The sequence below is a fragment of the Peromyscus eremicus genome, chromosome X (assembly GCF_949786415.1).
Source record: "Peromyscus eremicus chromosome X, PerEre_H2_v1, whole genome shotgun sequence".
Classification (NCBI taxonomy): Eukaryota; Metazoa; Chordata; class Mammalia; order Rodentia; family Cricetidae; genus Peromyscus; species Peromyscus eremicus.
The window spans coordinates 74,077,000-74,093,967 of NC_081439.1; the positions used below are offsets into that span (position 1 = coordinate 74,077,000).

The window sequence follows — 16,968 nt, forward strand, 5'->3', positions numbered from 1 at the left end:
TGAAATTACCAAGATTAGTTCTAGGTTCATAAAACCTCTTTTTATTTCAGATATTGTCCTGAACTGAATTGTGTTCTCCACTCAAATCTGTATTTTGAAATCCTAACTTCAATTGTAGATGTTTTTAGATGGAATCTAGAGGAACTAATTAGGGCTAGATGAAGTAATTAAGCAGCATCCTCTCAAAGGCAAGCTGACTATGTGCAAAGATGAGACAGTTTAGTATACTACACATCTAATAGATCATGGTAAAAAACTGTATTAAATGGAGTTTTTACACAGTACTGTTGGGAATTTAAATTACTAGAGCCACTATGGAACACCGTATGGAGATTTCTCAGGGATGCAAAATAGAACTACCATATGCTACAGCAATCCAACTAGTAGGTGTTTATCCAGAGAAAATGACATCACTGTATCAAAGAGATACCAGCAGCCCTATGTTTGTCATATCACTTTTCACAAAAGCAAAGATCACTCTCTGTGCTCACGACATGTGAATGAATGGAGAGAATGTGGAAAATGTATACAACAACATATTATTTGACCATAAAAAAGAAAAAAATATAACATTACATGAAGCACAAGAAATGAGCTAGAGACCATAATGTTAAGTGAATTTAGGAGGCACTGAAAGACAAATACCAGATGATTTCACTTATATGCAGAATCTAAAATAGTCGAGCTCACTAGAATGAAATGGTGACTACCAGATGTCAGAATGGAAAGGGAAATGTAAGGACTTGAGGAATATTTTTAACACATACAAACTCACTGACAAAGTGTTGATATTCTAAGTTTTGTGTGATGGTATACATCTGCAATTGGATCACTCAGGGGGGTGAGGCAGAATATCATAAATTTCAGATTAGCCTTCTCACTATACACAGACACACACACACACACACACAGAGTTAACATTCTCTGTCACAAATAGTTAATATAGTTTATAATATTGTATATTATTACAAAGATAGCTTTAAATGTTGTTTTGCTGCTTCAGTCACAAAGAAATGAAAATGTGTGAGCTGATGCATAACAATATGTCTTGACTTGAACAATATACATACAATGTATAAATGTAACAGAAGAATATTATGCTCTCTTCCATACAAGCATAAAATTGTTATATGTAAATAATTTTTAAAAATAACAGTGATTGTCTTATATTAAAATGTGATATGCCCAATAAGAATTTAATGCTAAATTAAGCAGCAATAATGAAAGTGTGGACTCTACTGGGAGAACAATAGGAGGGAATATGACTTCACACTAAATTCAGGATAGTGCATGTTAAGGAGTAAAGTGCAAACAAATACCCCAAAGAGAGCAACAACAAACATTAGACTGGGGAGTTAAAAGCTAAGCATAAAGTAATGAAGCTTGGTTAGCAAGTCTATTACGTTGTGCAAAGCCTAGGGGGCGCTGTTCACATTGCAGCATAAACAGTTGTACACTGAAGCACCAGGTGGTTTCTAAGGATCCTGATTCCCACAGCATTTAGAACAACATTGTAAGATAAGTGAATGTTCTCAGAGCAAGGAAATGGTTACTGAATTGTAAAGGTATATCCAGTATCTTATTAATTATGGCTAAAGTCTTCTGACCCAAAGCAGAAGAGGGAAAAATCTGAGCCTCCTGAAGAACCATTTCACTGAGGCATCTGTAGCATAGAGATTCAGGTGTTTGGAGCATCACTAGGTTACACTGATAAAGCAAAGCTAGAAAGTCAATAGTTATAGTATTTTTTCAGGAAGCTTTGAGCTCAAACTTACACCATTCCATTTACTTCAGATCAACAAGTCATGTTTTTGAGTGTCTGATCAATAAAAAGAACACAGAACTCTACTTGGGTTAAAATCCCCAACTTTGTAGTCACTATCAGTTTGATTTTAGGCAAACTGAATCATCCTTATTCTCTTTCTTTATGATAAAAATGATAGTTGCTGTTACTAAACAAACTATTGAGTTGAAGATAGTTGGTATTCACTTTTTCATTAATTTTTAAAAAATAATAAAAAAAAACTATTAGAGAGGAAAAATGTCTCCCAGTTTGTAGAAGTTAAGGCAGAGCTATATAGCCAGTGAATTGTGGAGGTGGATTTTCTACTTTACAGCCTTAAAATCTTCATCTTTATCTTCTTTATTAGACTACCTAGTTACTGAATGTGCTTTCTTATCAGTATAATGAGGAGAGTGCTTTGAACTGCTGCAGTTCAATCAGAAAAAAATACCTTATGGCATATAGCATCTACTATTATTTTCCACCTCTAACTACAACTTCTAATCACATGTCAGGGAGTCATGCAGTTAGAAATTTCACCCTTTGGTCAAGAGGATGAATTTCTTAGCAGTTACCACTGGAGCATTACTTTAAGGATGAACAATGAAAATAACCTGTTCATGTATAAGTGAAAAAGAGTGATGACTAAGATGATGCTAAATTAATAAAATGTTTTTTAACTATCATATGTCCTCCTATTGAAAATTTCAGATATATCTGTGTGTATGTGTGAGACATACACATATTTAGTGCTGGAAAGTGTGAAGAAAGGAAAATCTACTGATAGTAATGTTAAATAAAATGGTATTTCTGAAAGGCTATATAATTCAAAAGCCTTAAGGTTTTCTCTACCAATAACCCAGTAATTTTTCTTTAAAATCATAGTCCAGTAATTAATCATTTGTGGGGAAGAGCTATGTTCATTAACTTAATTGTATAATTACTTATAATGTAAATAAGTTGAAAACAACCTAAATATTGAATAAAAGACAGTAGATGAATAAATTGATGAGATATGCAAATATCAAAAATGTGTTTATGTCACAGTAAAATCTTTGAGGTATATTTTTGAAGGGTCTAGAATTTTATATATTTTTAAAATTAATCCATAGTAGTTATATATATTTGTGGAACATATTATGTAACACACACATATACACACACACACTGTTTCACAGAAATTACCATTTCCATCCTCTCAAATATTTTCATATTTATTATTCAGCAGGATACTTCAAACTCTGATATGCATAATACATTTTGTAGTGTGTTGTTACCTTCCTTTGCTATAAAAATATTAAAACTAATCCCCTAAATCAACTGTATTTTTGTACTCATGATCCAATCTCGCATTATCTTCCTCTTCTAGACTCTTTAAAGTATTTAATGTTCTATTCTAAGAAACCTTGATCTCATCCTTTTTTGTTTCTATGTATGGGAATGGAACATGTAACATTTGTTTTTCTATGATTGGATTATATCATTAATTGTGATTGCTCTGTAGTATATTCTTTAATAACATGGGAAAACACAAGCCTAACAGATTATGATCTTGTTGTTTACCAAACTTCAATATTCAGGAAGCTCTTCCATCATTGTTCTTGAGACTGTGGTGACTGTGGGGTCAGAATCTTTGAATATGAGAAATTTTACAGATAGCCACAAAGGCTGAAAATGGAGATATTGAAAAAAAAATAGCTGCTGTGGAGGCTAAAATCTGTCATCAAATTGAGTGTTATTTTGGAGACTTCAATTTGCCGTGAGACAAGCTTTTAAAGGAATAGATCAAATTGGATGAAGGCTGGCTACCTTTGGACATAATGATAAAAGTCAACAGGCTAAACCAGCTGACAACAGACTTTAATGTAATTGTGCAAGCACTGAGCAAATCAAAGGCAAAACTCATGGAAGTGAGTGCAGACAAAACTAAAATCAGAAGATCTCCAAAAAGACCTCCCTGAAGTGACAGAGGAATATAAGAATGACGTAAAAAACAGATCTGTTTATATTAAAGGCTTCCCAACTGATACAACCCTTGATGACATAAAAGACTGGATAGATGATAAAGGTCAAATACTGAATATTCAGATGAAAAGAACATTGCACAAAATATTTAAGGTGTCAATATTTGTTGTGTTTGATAGTATTCAGTGTGCAAAGAAGTTTGTGGAGACCTCTGGCCAGAAGTGCAAAGACATAAGCCTGCTAATACTCTTTAAGGAAGATTACTTTGCAAAAAAAATGAAGTAAGAAAGCAAAGCAAAGTGGAAATGAAATTGAAAGCTAAACAAGAACATGAAGAAAGAAACAAGTCAGGAAGTACTGGAACAAGATCTCTAGAAGGAAAGATGGGATGTTTACTGAAGTTTTCATGTGACTTGGATGACCAGACCAATAGAGAAGATTTACATATCCTTTTCTCAAATCACGGTGAAATAAAATGGATTTACTTTGTCAAAGGAGCAAAAGAAGGAATAATTCTCTTTAAAGAAAAAACTAAAGTGCTAAACAAAGCCAGAGTGCACATAACAATAACCTACAATTAAGGAACAGAAAGATGACTTGGAAAGTACTAGAAGCACATGTGGAAAAAGAAGCAATGAAGAAGTCATGGGGGACCAGCAAGAATCTCTAAGCAAATGGAAGTCAAAAGGAGGAGACCACAGATTTATTCAAGAAAAAGGAAAGGGAAACAGACCTACCTGTGCTGGGGCACCCAAGGGAAGAGGACAGTTTCAGGGAAGGACAAGATTCAATGATGATGATCATTGACGTGGTTCAGGACCAGTGAAAAGAGCCGGAGACAGAAGAGACAGAGAAGAACCTGCATCACAACATAAGAAAAGGGAGAATGGTGCTAGAGACAAGTAGTTTAGTAAGCAACGTTTTTAATCATCTTAGTTAGATTTTAAGTTGCTTTTTGTCTTTCAAAGGTTTTTAAAAAAGCAAATTAGGTCCACTTCAATGTCCGCCTATATAAAAGGAAAACAATTATTTTACTTGTCTTCTTTTTGTTGTTATCCAAATGAAAGTTTTTTAAAATGTATAGTTCTGTTTGTGTTTGGATGATTCAAATATGAAAAGGAAGTTTCTTCCTCTTAATTGCCTATGTAATATGAGAATGTATTAGTAAAAACTTGTAAAATATATGCTGTATAAAAATATCAAAAAACTTCAATATTCAAGTATACACACAAACTCCAAAATATATACACAAAAATATGGAAGTAAATAAATAAATGTGTTAACAGCGGTTAACTCTCATAATGGTGAGATAACGAATTTTTCAAATACATTTGATAACTTTTTTCATTCTTCCAAATGAATCAACTTACTGTTTCCAATTTTGATAAAATCTCAAAAAATTATGATTGAGGAAATGCAGTCCCAATTTAGAAGTTGAAATGTTGAAGAAATTATTATGTAAGTGTTGTAATCTGTGCTTTATAAAATAATGTGCAAATTAAAGCTCATTATGGTCTTCCAATTGAGTCAGTAAATATTCTTCTCAAAAGGAGATGGGTAAGAATCATCAAGAAAAGATATGAATCACCATTACTGGTAGTGATATTTCTCTTGTTAAACAAATTTAGCAGTCTAACCTACACATTGACTATTTAAAGCAAAACAAACATGAACATATCTAAAATCACTATACAAATCCAGTTTTCTAATTATGTATGTAGAGGAAGAGAGCAAATTGTCTTCAAATTTGATGATTTTTCTTCATGTGGAATAAGGTATAGTTCAAATAAAAGTCAGGTAGGGATCAAAGCAAAAGACTAAACTATTATATGGTCAACAGAGTGAGTTCAGAGGTGGAAAAAAAAACTAAATGGCAAAGCAAACTCTGTAATTTCAGGTAAGCTGAGATATGTCCCATGCAGCTCTCTGTTGGGAAAATTATGTCCACTGTTTTATTACATTGTGCTGGTTTTCAAGCTCTATTTTTCACAATATGAGTCCTTCCCCAAGGAGTTCAGAAATTGTTTCTATTAACCTAAATTCTATTATTCTAAATATATGCCTAATTTATCATTTGTTTAGTAGTGGACAATTTTTAAAATGGCAGTTTAATGTCAATGTTCACTGTGTGAAATCTTCTATGAATTGGCTAACGTAGTTTGAATTGACTGGCTCATTGATTAGCATCTATTTGGTGAGCACAAGTTCTGTGTTTTTGATGCAGGCCATTGTATTTAAGTTAAATAGGATGAGAATCTGTTTCCCTTTTAACAAATACCAGCAAAATACAGTAGCTTTCCAAACATATCCCTATAAATATATAAATATATTCTTCTTTTGTGATTAGAAACTATCTAAAACACATACAGAGTCTCAGCACTACAATCCTTTGTATTCACAGAAATGAGAAAATATAATTGTTGTGACTAAATATCAGCTGTTTCTCTTTTCCTAACATCTACTGAGGGTAGTTCATTGCAATCTATGTTTGCAGTATCCAAATTGTTCACAAGGGCAATACAAGCCTGGGGATTAGAAGTTTAAAATTAAAGCCTTTATTGATCCCAAAGTTGTGGAATAATTCTAGCTATTTAAAATTTGCATTTGTTTTATTGTGGACATAAAATGAAGGGATATTTCAGACTTAATCAGATCTCAAGATCCAAGACTTTGTAACAAATATTAGCTATTACTAGTAAATCTGTTTTGGGTATACAGACAAATCTAATAATTTGAAGAAGTATAATTTCTGATGTTATCTCTCTTTACTGGGTCCACATACTGAATTGGAAACAATTAACAAATAACGAGGAAACCTCCAAAATACATATGGAATGTGAATTGTATAAGATATTACTGTTTTTCCAAAACAGGTACAATACAAGTTCACACTTAAAGAACAAATAATTACATAATTTTGAAACTGTGGCCTTTATTTTTAGAGGAACAGTCAGGACATTTACACTGCACTTATATGAGTGAGCAAGTACAGAATACTGGTCAAAATCAAATTTATGAGAATTTGGTTACAGAAAACAGCTGGACACAGAAACACAAATCCAGTCTCATGTAGATTATTGTAGGCATGTAAAGAATAAGAACTCTACCTAAATTTTTGCAATGGCTGATTCTACTGTAAGGAACAAGCGTTCTTGCTCAAAGGAACAAATTGATTTTCATGGATAATAAAGCCTATGAAGACAATAGGCACATCTAGACAAATTAGAAAGATAAATAACTGAAAGGAATTTTGTTTTCCACCTGGAGGAAGAAGAGGAAAGAAGGAATTTCAGGAAAGAGAAGATGAACCCTCTCCCAGTCAAAAGATCACCATACGCTGCTAACGCACAACAACATGATTCAATGTAGTAGAAACCATGTCAATTAACAAGATTCCAGATTTTGTTATTGTTAAGCTCTGAGATAACCCGAGCTCTGACACAACTTACATAGCCTCCTGGTACCTCATACAGTCTCTGGCTTAGACCAGGTGATCACAAACTCAAATACCTAAAAGGACCAGATAGACAATGTAAATTAGGTACTAAAAACATACCATGTATCAGAAAAGTAAAACTCCAAACAGGAGTGCTACTGCAGCTGATGCCCTGCATTAGAATCAAAGAAAGAATAGAGAATTATAGGACTATAAATTAAATAAAAAGCCCTAGCTTGATACAAATAGAGTAGCCACTACTGAGCTTGAAATATCATTGCTTTTTGATAATACAGGCCTCATTTTACCAATCTTGTGATTCTATAAGTAAAACAAGATAACCAAGTGTGCATGCAACAATTCCCTCCTTTTCTATTAGCTACCAGTTTGACTCATCTTAAAATATTTTGCAGGCCAGACAAAACAAACCTTTGACAGATCTGTCCTCCAGACAGCCAGTTCATAACCTCTGGCTCAGATAATTTGTAAAAGTTTACTGTGACATTAAAAAGATCCATTTAGGGCTCTTTTATAATTCTGACCTGAGATGCTGCTGATGTCACTTTTGTGTCAAATCTCCATTCCAAATCTCTGTTCCTTAGCTGTGTCTCATTCACCTGACATCTTGTGATCACTGCCTTTTACACTACAATAATTGTCTCTGAACATTTAATGAACCCTCATTTACTGACACAAAGATTCAATCCTTCCTACATAGTCAGACCATAGCTGAGAGGAGCTGCAGGTGAGTTTTATGACCACTCAGTGTCCATAATCAAGAAGAGGTCAGAAAGCATCCTGTCACTTGTGATCATTCCCATGTCCCTTGGCAGATGATTCTGACAACGGAAGCATAGAAAAATGAAACTGTAGTTGAGTTCACAGGGAATAGGGCCACTCTAGAGCCAAAACAATAGTATGGAGTATGTCACTTTGTTATGGGTCTGTACTTAAAAAAAAGGTTCTATAAGGTTTTGTGCTCCAATAGCATTCACAGCCTCCTACAAGAATCTCAGAGCTCCCATAAGGCACCTTAGTCCATGGATGGCTTAAAAATAATTGCAAGAGGACAAACCAAAAAGATCATATTCTGACATTTACTAATATATTTGAGGTACTGTCACATGGAATCATAGCTGTACACATGGAAGCACCACAATTTATCAGCATTATAATTTGGCAGCAAGGTCAGCACTGCCTTAAAATATATTAGCTTAGTCATTGCTTCACCAATAAAATGTTAACTTCAAAAAGACCAAGACTACTCTGATAAAGTTTTATATACTGAAGAACTACTATGTGTTCTTATGTACTGATATGATGGTGAAATTTGACTGTAAATTAAATTCCAGTTTGCAGCAAACATTATGGGAGAAATAATTAGCATTTTGCCAATTATAAATTGCTTTTACTATGGGCAAGTTAGGGGTTTTTTTATGCACTTTGGTTCCCTCCTCTGTACAACACATGTGATAAAAAATAATATCCATTATGTAGGATGGATACAAGGAAAAAAGCTATAATATTTTTCATAATGTTTTTCTCATAGAAAGAAAGCACTGCATAAAGACCCCAAAGGAGAACAGGATGCCCATAAAGCCTATTTGTAAGCTATCTATTAAGAAAAAAAGCCCTAAAGGACTCTACTGAACAAAAGATATGTATAGAATGAGACAGAGTGTATCAAGGAGAAGAACACATTTCTATAGGAAGGTTTTTCCTTTTATGTGTTGTTTATCTTCTAATCCTTCTGCCTTCAACATTCAGCATATCATCTATAATTCTACATGCTATCATTTTAGCATTATGATTTCCTAACTTTTCTTCAAGTTTCAGCTTAGGTGAACATGCCTGAGAATTGTATTCCATGGCCTCTGAAACCTAAAATTAGTGTTAAATTCTTTGCCACATCACTTTACACATATTCCTCACTGAATTATCAAAATATATGTGCCTATACATACACCATGTTTCTATGAATGCTTGTATCCCTTTTCATACCACAAACTCCATAATAGCAGGGACTGTATACACAATCCCATGTCCCAGAAGAGTGTTAGACATAACTCTATACTCTATATTTTTAAATAAAATAAATAATATCAATATAAGATTTAATGAAAAAAATCCCTAGAAGCAATCAAGCTCACTTAAGTTGACAGTACGATCTCAATAATAGGCACTCATTTTATCCTGAAAGCACATTTGGATGGTTGGGATGGAACATGAGAAGAAAACATGGTAGAATGAGAAGGGGGAATGAAGAGATACTACAAGCCAAGCACAACACAAACTTATCTCTTTCTCACTAAACCATTGTCACCAGCCTGTACTGATTGATTGAGCCTCTTAGACGAGCTGCCATGTCCAAAGATATCATCCTTTCATTTGTAAATCTATTTCAGGTGAACACGCAGTACAGAAGCTAAATTCTGCGAGTTCAAGATTTCAAGATTTGTTTTCCTGAACCTGTCAGCTAAATGGCTCCACTTTTCTCTTCCAAGGCTTATAAACTGACAAGACTGACAAGCTTGCCATCTTCCATCTTTGGAATGGACAAATCTAGTAGGATAAACTGTACAGAATATGTTTACAAAGGTGACATATTCTTTTTAAACTAAAATAAGTAGACACCAATGATTTCATATTGGCAAACCCCTTTCTCTAAGCCCTAAGCACAGAGCACACAATGTTCTGGCACAGCACTCAAGGATAGCATGGGAAGCTGACGAGTTTAGCATCACCTTGACTCATGCTTGCAAAATGTTTGTTTTCCCACTGAAAAGTTGATGTTCTGAATTTTTTTGATGTTTTCAATTTTATGGCCTGCTATTGTAAATTTTAAAGAAGTATTCTTGTTACAGTAAAACTGTAATATTAATAAAAATGAGGGTATCAACATCTCACAGTGGGGTGAAGATAAGTTTTGGATTGTCGCCCTAACCATTATTGAGTTCTCACTATGTCCCTAGTACTTGATATAGGTGATAGACATAGAGAGAGATAGATAGTTTTATATGACCATATTTCACGCTCAAAACTTCCTTAAAGGCAGACATCATTGTTTTTACTTTGTAGCTGACAAAATTTCATTGACTTTACATTATCATTACCACACAACAGATAAGAAACTGGCCCAGAGTATAAATTCTTGTCTATGTAACTCTAAGTCTGCTTATTACTTAAGGATAGACACAACAGAACAGTTACCTATATCAATGAAACCACCTGGATAGCTTTCTAAAATGTTTTTGCTATTTTGTTATTCCTTGGAATTATTCTCATTCCAAGGAAACATTCAATTTGTGATATTATTGAAATATTTCCATTTAATTATACCACAAATGAATGACATTGGTGGCAGAACTGAAATTTTGTGGAGTGAGGACCATAGCATATCAACATATTACCGATACCAAGTGTAATCTTTGACTCAAATATCGGTTCTACAATGTTAGACTGAGGAGGAAAATAAAGATTTGTGAAAAGAACAAGGATTACTCTTAGGAACAGAAAGAAAACTCTTATAGAACCTTGTCTTCATTCTACTGAAAGAAAGTGCACTGTAGTCCTGAGGGTGAAATATATAAATCTACCCAAAGATAAGTGGATTAATATTTTCACCTACATTACATAAACTAACAATGCCACTAAAATTGATGCACAGCTTTGAAAGCTTGATTTATGTCAGAGACATTACTTCTGCCATACTTAACTCCCAAGTAAAGAAATACATATCTTGTTCCTATAAATAGTCAATTTTTGGTGCTTATTAGTAAACGGCACTATGCTGTTCTTCGTGGCATAGAAGTAAGTGAATGTAGAATGTTACATTTAGAGATCTCAAGCCTAGTTTGGAAACAGATCCATAAGCATTATTATGTTAAAGAAATAAAGAAACAAGTGATAGTAGATGCAAAAATAAGTTGTTTTAGAAATTAGAGTAAGTGTATGCACCAAATCTGGTACTATAAGGTAAGATTTTTTGGAGTAGAAAAGAACTGACATGATTTCAGATCTCTATATTGGACTCTTTAGCCTGCTAATCTCTTAACTGTCCTTTAAATTTCAGTAAATAAACTTGCCTAAGCCTCTTTTTCCATGGTCTTCCAAATGTCAGATCCTTTATGTTAAATTATCTGTCATAATTCTTCATATTTTTCACATGTAATCATAAGATATTTACTTATGTATATATCATGATGTTAAGGAATGCTTTCTTCTCCCTTCATACCACAAACTCCACATAGGATGGAATGTATCTATTCCCAGCTCCTATTTGAGTACACGACCCAACTGTTTATTTGATACTTATTAAGTAAATGAAAGTATGATTATAAGTTTGATCATCATGCATATATTATAGAAATTGTAAATGTAGTGTAAGAATTTAAAGTGATCCATCATCATGCCCTGTACCAGCTCCATGTGGAGTCTGTCCTGGCACTCCTGGTAACCAAATCCATTCCCTTGCCTGATTGCCTATTAGTCATCTAATCTACCACCCTGCCTAAAACATCAGCACTGCTCAGAGTCTGACTTGGAACTCCAGATAGATCCCAAAACAGAATCTGCAGATTACCCTTGCCCATCAGTCACCTTAGCTAACACTCTTCATGACACCATGTGGAGCCCAAACCATAACTCTGAGTAGGTACCCCCAGAAACACTCTTCCACATAACTATTTTGACAACCTGGATCTACTGAGTGTTCTATGCCCTGACTGCAGATAAGGGCTTTACCTGACCTACCTCCACCTAAATGAGGTGTGGTGTCCTGTGCCTTGTCAGCAGGGAGCACTTCCCACTCTCAATGTGACTCCAGCTCCCACTACTCTGTTGCACAAGGACAATCTGAAGAACCCAGAATTACCTCTACAAACTTCAGATATTAGAAAAGAGAATATTCTAAGCCTGTAGAAAGTTCTAGGCTCAGAAGTTTCAACTATTTCTAGCTCATCTAAGAGCACTTCTGATACTCCATTCACACACCAACACATAGTGACCAATCACAAGACTGAAAGCCAAACATGACTCATTTATTCCATAACATGAAAAACTGGGGTAACATTAAACAAAAAATACAACCACTCATCAAAAAAAAAGGTCAAAAACACTGTGAGAAGTGTCTAGACCTCATCCTCAAAACACAAACTTCATGAATTACCAAGATAATATATCTTCTGCTGTGGAATTTCATTCTGTATGCTGTGAACATGTGTTGCTGTGATTGGTTGATAAATAAAATGCTGATTGGCCAGTAGCCAGGCAGGAACTGTATGTGGGGTGATCAGATGAGGAGAATTCTAGGAAGAGGAAGACAGAGTCAGGAGTTGCCAGTCAGACACAGAAGAAGCAAGATGACAAGGCAGAACTGAGAAAAGGTACCAAGCCACATGGCTAAACATAAATAAGAATTATGGGTTAAATTAAGTGTAAGAGCTAGTCAGTAATAAGCCTGAGCTAATGGCCAAGCAGTTATAATTAATATAAGTCTCTGTGTGTTTACTTAGAGGATGTGAGTAGGACACAGGGAAAACTTCCAGCTACAATTTTCTTCAGAAATTAGCACCCCCATTACATTGTCCACTGAAATAAAGCAACTTAGCTAAGGCTGAAGACAATGATTTCAAATCAGCAATTATAATTATGTTAATAAACTCAGAAAGGATAGAAAACAATCCCTGAATGAAGACTACAAAAATACAATAAAATAAAATAATTAAAACAATTCAAGATATGAAAGTAAAATTTTACAAAGAGATAAAATCTCCAAAAAATAAGCCAAAATTAAATAAAACTTGAAAGGAAATCTCTGGAAGTCAAACATAAAGTTCAAAGGAAATTCTCGTGAACAGATTGATCAATCGGAAGAAAGAATATTAGTCTTGAAGATGGGCTAGAGGAATTGGTTTACACAAAGAGAATGTTAAATCTAAAAGAAGAAACAGAAATAGAATATGCTTGAAATTGGCTGGACAAGGCAAATCAACAGTGATAGTACTAAAAACATTGTGGGAGTATCCAATCACTCTTTGATTGGATGTAAGGCTAACTCCATAAGATGGACCACATGTCAGACCAAGAGACTGAGTAGACAATAAGCCTAAGGGATAAGGAAAACTACTGTTAGATAAAAGAACATAGAAATAAAATGATTCTTAACATTCTGCTATATCCATAATCACTGTCTTACTCAGCCATCTTCAAAGAAGCTTCCTCCTGCAATAGGTTGAAACATATAGAGACTCAGAGCTGGACAGTATGCAGAGAGGGAGAGGCCTTGGAACACTCATTCTCTATTTATTTTTAAGATTACTGGTCTTTCACTTGTGTATTATACTTTCTGATTTTGTGCTTTTATAGGCTTCATTTGTTTTATGTGTGTTTTCATGTCTCTGTGTGTACTTGTGTTCTCAATTTGTTTTCATTTATTCCGTTTTTTATATGTGTTTGTTTTCTAAATAAATAAAGGGTATGGAGTTGGTTGATGGGGAGGTGTGGAGGGTATGGTAGAAATAGGAAAAGGAAGAACTTTGGTGAGAGTCTATTGTCTGAAAAATATTTTTCTTTTTATTATTATTAAGAAATTTTTATTCACTTTACATACCAACCACAGATCCCCCTTCTTCCCACCCCCAGCCTCCCCCACAACCCACCCCATTCCTACCTCTCCCAAATCAAGGTCTCCCATGGGGAGTCAGCAGAGCCTGGCACACTCAGCTGAGGCAGGTCCAAGCCCTTCCCCTGTGAATCAAGGCTGTGCAAGGTGTCACACCCTAGGCACTGGGCTCCAATAAACCCACCCATGCACCTGGGATGGATCAAGATACCCCTGCCTGAGGGCCCGCAAATCAGTTCAAGCTAAACAACTGTCTTGCATATCCAGAGGGCCTAGTCCACTCCAATATGGGCTCCACAGCTATTGGTCTACAGTTAATGGGTTTCCACTAGCATGGCTGGTCATCTCTGTATGTTTTCCCATCATGATCTTGATGTCCCCTGCCCACAAAATCCCTCCTCTCTCTCATTGATTGGATTTCCTGAGCTCAACCTGGTACCCCGCTGTGGATGTCTGCATTTGCTTGCATCAGTAACTGGATGAAGGCTCTATGATGACAGTTAGGGTGTGGAACAAGGGGAACACTCCTCCACTGTTGGTGGGAATGCAAACTTACATAGCCTCTTTGGAAATCAGTATGGTGGTTTCTCAGAAAATTGGGAGTCAACCTAGCTCAGGACCCAGCTATACCACTCTTGGGCATATACCCAAGGAATGCTCAATCTTACCACAAGGACACATTCTCAACTATGTTCATAGCAGCATTATTCATAATAGCCAGAAACTGGAAACAACCTAGATGCCCCTCAAACCGAAGAATGGATAACGAAAATGTGGCACTTATACACAATGGAGTACTACTAAGCAGTATAAAACAATGACATCATGAAATTTGCAGGCAAATGGGTGGAACTAGGAAATATCATCCTGAGTGAGGTAACCCAGACTCAGAAAGACAAACATGGTATGTACTCACTCATAAGTGGATACTAGATGTAAAGCAAAGGATAACCAGACTGCAACTCACAACTCCAGGGAGGCTACCTAGTAAAGAGGGCCCTAAGAAAGACACAGGGATCGCCCAACAACAGAGAAATGGATGAGATCTACATGAGCAAACTGGGGGTGGGAGGATAATGGAGGGCAAGGGTTGAGGGAAAGAGAGCTTAGGTGAGCGGGAGGTCCCAGCTGGATCAGGAGCAAAGAAGGAGAATGGGGAGGGAGATACCATGATGAATGTAGACCCCAGGGGAATAGGAAGAAGCAGAGTACTAGAGAGGTCCCCAGAAATCCACAAAGATACCACCACTATAGACTACTGGCAATGGTTGAGAGAGTGCCTGAGCTGACCTGCTCTGGTGATCAGATGGCGGAACACCCTGGCTGTCATGATAGAATATATTGAGTCAGAAATTCCTCTGCTACTACTCTTTGGTAGTACATTGGACAAAGAAGGAAAGGCTTTTTCATCTTTAAGTGGTGAGTGAGATTTCATTTACTGCCTTTCTTCAGCTACTATTACCACTTGCTAGGTCCAAACAGGAAATTAAGGTAGTATAGTACACTGCATAATATAACATGAATCTTAAAAGGTCTTATTAATAAAAAAACATGGTGCCAGATATATATATATATATATATATATATATATATATATATATATATATATATCTCCAAAGAAAAGAATCCATCAACTTGAGAGTAGGGCACAAGTGAGGGGCTTGGGGAAGAGTAACTGAGTAACTGGGAGAGGCTGAAGGGAAGAAAGGGAGGGGATAATTGATGTAATTATCTTTAAATTAAAACCTTGTAAATGAAATAAAAGAAATAGAAAAAACAAGAGTAAATGTTATATGACTTATTTTATGCTAAATAATTTAAAGGACATAAATGATCTAAAGTGATGAAAAGGTTGGTGGTTTTCTGGAGCTAGAGACTGTGGCTGGTAGAGGACTAACTGAATGTGACAAGGTAGAATAAAGTGCTGGAAATTTTCTATAACTGGATTGTGGTGGAAACTACAGGAGTATGCCCATTTGTTCAAATCAATGAAATATATGCTTGATTAGGAGACATTTTATGAAACAAACTATACTTCAATAATGTTTATGACTGAAAGTCTGTATTATATCACAATAAAATTATTGAGCATTGTGTCTCACTGAAACCAGTGGTATTTTAGGACTAATTATGTTAATAACAATGTTAAGTACATTACTGTGTCCAATAAGACATGAACAAGAGAGGAACGGAACACTTACAAAGCAAGTATTAATTCATGTTAGGACTGTTCAATGGGAAACACGGAGGTTAAAAACAGAAGTAGGTTGTGGTGGTTCTCAACCTGTGGGTGGTAATCCTTTTGGGGTCACATATCAGATATCCTGTGTATCAGCTATTAATATTGTGATTTGAAAAAGTTATGAAGTAGTAATGAAATAATATTATGGTTGGAAGTCACCACAATATGAGGAAGGATCATAGGATTAGGAAGGTTGAGAACCACTGTACGTAGAGTGTGAGGTTTGAAAACAGAGGTACTGACAAACTAACCTTTGATAAATTCAGAAACCAAAATGTAAGGGTGTTTACTGAGATAGGGGAAGGTTGGGTGATGTTTCCTTAGGAGTAGGAGAAAGTTTAGTATGTTTACAGATAGAAAGGAACCTGTATATTGTGAGGAAATTATTTAAGTTTGCAGAAGAGATGCGAAAGGATGAGGACAGAGGAGTTCCCTTTGAACAAAACTGATCTGAAAATGGATGGAATTATGTGAAGAGGAATGTAGATAGAGACAAGATTATAGGGAAGAGACTTCAAATTACAGGATGGTATTCCTATTCTTTCTGTCATATGCTGAAAAGTGTGAATCAAAGTTTGAGTAGAGTTGAGAAAAATCATAAAAAATTTGGAATAAATGTGAAAAGAATTAGAAGGAATTGACAGAGTTCAAGAGTAAGAACTAACAGAAAATACTGGTCTCAGTTGATACTTATTATTTTAAATTTGCAGCAAGTCATATACCATCATAAGATAGATTTTGGAGTTATATCAGTGTTTCCATATATGATATGCCACAGAGGGATGTTAAAAATTAACTAATTGTTGGGGATTACTGAATAGCTCCATGAAAAGTCACAAGAAAGGTGATTTTAGAGTCTTCTAAAGAGAATAATTTTAAAATTGAGTCCAGATAAATTACAGGACAACATCCAAAAAGAA

General features: G+C 35.2%; 1 pseudogene; it reads left to right on the plus strand.

Annotated features, from left to right (window-relative positions):
• Window positions 1–314: 314 nt before the first annotated feature.
• LOC131900078 (lupus La protein homolog) lies at window positions 315–4,654 on the plus strand (annotated as a pseudogene).
• The last annotated feature ends 12,314 nt before the right edge of the window (window positions 4,655–16,968 follow it).